This window comes from Henckelia pumila, chromosome 1 (genome assembly GCF_033568475.1).
Source record: "Henckelia pumila isolate YLH828 chromosome 1, ASM3356847v2, whole genome shotgun sequence".
NCBI classification, from domain to species: Eukaryota; Viridiplantae; Streptophyta; class Magnoliopsida; order Lamiales; family Gesneriaceae; genus Henckelia; species Henckelia pumila.
Window position 1 is genome coordinate 7,926,050 of NC_133120.1, and position 4,568 is coordinate 7,930,617.

The window sequence follows — 4,568 nt, forward strand, 5'->3', positions numbered from 1 at the left end:
TCCTGAGTTTAAGTTGTATTCAGTTGCAAACTCTGTAAGCGTTTGATTTGAATAAAGAATGTTTCTGATTTCTGTATTTGCGTTCGGTACTTAAGATCTGATTTCGAGGACGAAATATCTTAAGTGGGGGAGAATGTAGTAGCCCGTGCCCTAATTGAGTAATCAAATGATTAATGCTAATTAATTGAATTGGGTATTGGACGGATCGGAAGCTCCGAAGGCACGATCGGAAGCTCCGAACAGGATCGGAAGCTTTGATGAGCGATCGGAGGCACCGATCGATATTACGTCAGGCATGACGTGTGGTTGGATCGGAAGCTCCGATCAGGACCGGAGGCTCCGATCACCCCTATCCGGAGTCAACAAGTGATATTTTGACACGTGGCAGATCAGGATCTTCGGAAGCTCTGATGACAGGATCGGACGTTCCGATCAAGGTTCGGACGTTCCGATCAAGGATCGGAAGTTCTGATCGTTGTCTATAAATAGAAGGCCGAGACTTCACTTTCATTTGCCAATTCCGAGTTCTCCTTTCCTTTCTAGTCCTTTTGGAGCTGTTCTAGTCTTCTTAGGCTTGGTCCGGAGGTCGGAGAGGCGTTCGGTAGTCGTAGCGGAGTCGTGCCCAAGTTCTGGAGGCATCGACATCAAAGGGCTAACGACGGACGAAGGTATAGCTTTTGCTTCCTATAAATATTTAGGAGTATGCAATAGCCTAGTTAAGGCTTTTAGAGCACTTTAATGATAGTAGTATCATTTGGCAGTGTAGAGCAGACTATAGGCATGGACCTAGAGTTGGTAGAGCTTTCACTGTTTTGAGGTACGAAAGTACTGTTCGAGATATCCTGACTGAGTATGCATGTATTATGTGACCGCATGATTTATATGCCATGATATTATGCTGCATTCATTTGCATCTTGCTGTATCTCCTTCGAGATGTCTGTTAGTAGGGTTGTACCCTATCCTGTTAGTGGATGGACTTCCATCGATTTGGGTTCGGCGTTTCCACGGTTATCTCGGTATGGGAGCCACCTCCTGAAGCGACGGCACAGCGTGCTACATACCAGGGCCCGGTCTGTCTCTGTTATCTGATCCTTGACCTCGAGTCTATAGGGAGTTCACTTTGCATGCATGTATACTCATACTCTCGCACTGAGCGTTTTATGCTCACGTCTCGTACTCTGTATTTTCTGGACACCCTATTCCATGGGGCAGGTTTGCGATTGGACGAGGAGGGTGGATCCAGGAGGGGCTAGTCAGTGGTTGGCCAGCTGGAGCTTCGTCTAAGTTTTATTACTATTGTTTGGGTTTATACAGCTATTCGATTTGGTTGTATATTATTGGATAAATTACAGATTCCTTTACTTGGGATTGTATAATGTTATTGGTTTCCGCAGTTTTATTTTGATATCTGTTTTAATTAAGTTAATTGCATGCCTAAGTGTCTGTTCAGTAGGTGATCCGGGTAAGGGTCACTACAGATATTCAGAGAGGTTGAAAGGGCACCGCATTGTAGCGATTGAGATATCTTGTGTCCTAACCTTTTATTATCAGATGGGTCCTCGCCGAGTTATTAACAGAAACCCACCGCCAGTTACTCCACCGAATGAGCAAGCTAGTACTGAAACTGTTCAGATGGATGCTACAACGACTCCTATGGAAACCTTGCTGAAGAGGTTTCAGTCGTTTAATCCAACCTTATTGTTGGGTACAAAAAATCTGGTTGATTTGGAAAGCTGGTTGGACGACATTGATCAGTTGTTTGATTCCCTTGATTACTCTGACGACTATCGAACTAGGTTAGTCATTCATCAGCTTCGTGGTGTTGCTAAGAACTGGTGGATCCCGACAAAGAGATCCATGGAGAATCAAGGTACAGTTGTTACTTGGTCTCTTTTCAAAACTGAGTTTTATAAGCGGTTTTCCCTGTTTCGTACCGAAAGGAAAAGGGAGCAGAGTTTGCCAATCTGAGGCAAGGGAACTTGAACATTGAAGAGTATGTTGCCAAATTCGATAGTCTGTTGCGTTTTGCACCGCATATCGCTGACAATGAAGAAGCCAAAGCCGATCAGTTCATCAACGGCTTGAATCCCGACATCTTCACGTTGGTAAATACTTCTAGGCCTGATAACTTTGCGGATGATATGAAACACGCAAAGGGAGCTGAAGCGGGTTTGTGGAGACATAAAAGAAATCAGATGGTGCCTCTGCAGCAGAGACAGTCTCAGAACCAACCGTCTCAGTATCAGAACCAACAGCAGAGGTATGAAGGTGGAAGAAGTGGGGGAAATAGAAAGGATTATACAAAGCAAGTGATAAGTGTATTTTATACACTTAATGTAGTTATGATTTTAATTGTTAATTTTTAGTTTCGAGCAGATTTATGTGTGGGTTTTGTTGTTTTTGTGTTCGTAGGGAATTATGGAGATTTGGTGGAGAAAAGAAGAAATTTATGAAAAAGAAGAATTATTGTTGAAGAAAATAAGAAATAAGATTTATTTGGAGAGAAAGAATAAAGAAGAGAAGAAACGTACATACAAGAAATGATATTTCTTATTGGGCTTTTCATTGGGCCAAAGGTTAGCGCTAAAAGTTAACGTTTGAGAAGAGCAATCGCGCTATGAACTGAAGTATTGAAGATTTGAGAATTCGAACAAAGGGCACGCCCGCGCGGAGTCAAGAGCGCCCGCCCTGTTGCTGTTTGGAAAGTTTTATTATATAGAGCAATTTTTATGGGCTTGATTTTGTAGGCTTTTGTGCGAGAATATAAAAAGAGAAATCTGAGACGTGAGAAAAAAGAGCCGCCACACACAATACACATATTAGAGAAATATTTTGTGGATTTGATCGTGAAGTTTTTGGAAGGATTTCTGGAGATTAATTGAAGACCGAAGACGGAGTTCGATAGACCGAACACGGCGTCGACGACGGATTTGTTTCTTTTATCTTTATTTATTTAATTATGAATTTATGTTTGGATTTTTGAACATGTTTTGGTTTATTCATAATTTTATTATGAACTAAATTTTTAGAGTCTAGAGGTCAGATGGAACCTGGTTGAGACACTTTCATGAATTTTTGATTTTATTGAATTGAGTTTTGTTTCTAGATTAATTGTTTTTTCTAGAATTGATTGTATTTTCAATTATCTGATCAATAATTGATTTGTTATATTTATTTTAAATCATTGCTCGGGAGAGGGGATTTTGAATAGGACATTAGAAACTACACTGTTAATTATTTATACAGCTCGGGAGAGTGTATGATTTTAACAGAGCTTTTAAAAAGAACATTGTTTTGTGATAGATCACTGCGATAAATTCTTAATAGGAATATTGGAATTGAATTGTAGTTGATAAACATTATTTGTTGCTCGGGATAGGAAAATAATAAAATTAAGTGTTCTTGGCTATTAATTGACTGAAATTCATGAAGATTGATTATTTAGGATTGACTGTTGTTGAAACCATGTAAAATCTATACCTCTAGACTAATTTTCTCTGATTGATTATATCTGCAAGTTGTGTGCGTGCTATCAAAAACATCCTGATTATTTTTATTTATTGCAAATTTCTCAAATATTGATTTTCTAGATAAAGTTTAGACTATTTTAATTACAAGCACTGAATATTTTTATTTTACTCCCTGTGGGATCGATATCTAATTTTATCACTATATTAAAACTTGACACTCGTACGCTTGCGAGAATTTTCACAAGATGTTTTTGGTGCCGTTGCCGGGGAGTAATTTTGATTATTTTTTTTAGTATTGTTACCAATTAGTCTAGATTTTAATTTAGAGTTTTTTTTATTTTATTTTGAAGTTACTAATTAAATTCTTCTTAATTTTAATTGCAGTTTATGCGACGATCTCAATGTGCGAATTCTCTACTTTTTGATCCGGAGATCGAACGAACTGCACGTGCTTTGAGAAGAGCGAGAAGAGAAGAAATTAATAACATGGTTGAAGAGAATGTGAATCAAGCTCCCCTGGTGCCTATCAGAGATCACTTCAGGCCGACGATCCAGGCTCACTACTCTGGAATAGCTCAAGGAACAATCAATGCCAATAATTTTGAGCTAAAGCCGGCCTTGATAAACATGGTTCAATCGAACCAATTTCATGGGAGTGCCACAGCTGATCCTCACTTGCATCTCAGGACCTTTTTAGAAATTACTGATATGGTAAAATTTAACGGTGTTCCTGAGGATATTATTCTTTTATCAAGCCAGAAGTTGGTTGCAATCACTGCCGCTTGGAAGCATCACTACTTGGGAGGGGATGGCAGAAAAATTTCTTGCTAAATATTTTCCACCTGCCAAGTCCACCCAGTTGAAGATCGAGATCAGCACTTTCAGGCAGATGGATTCTGAACAGCTCTACGAGGCATGGGAAAGGTACAAAGAACTACTTAGACGTTGTCCTAACCACAATTTTGCAGATTGGGAACAAATCGAGTGGTTTTACAATGGACTGAATGCGCATACGAGGATGAACGTAGATTCTGCTTCTGGAGGAACTATTTTTGCAAAGGACCCCGCTCAAGCCTATGATATGCTGGAACAGATGA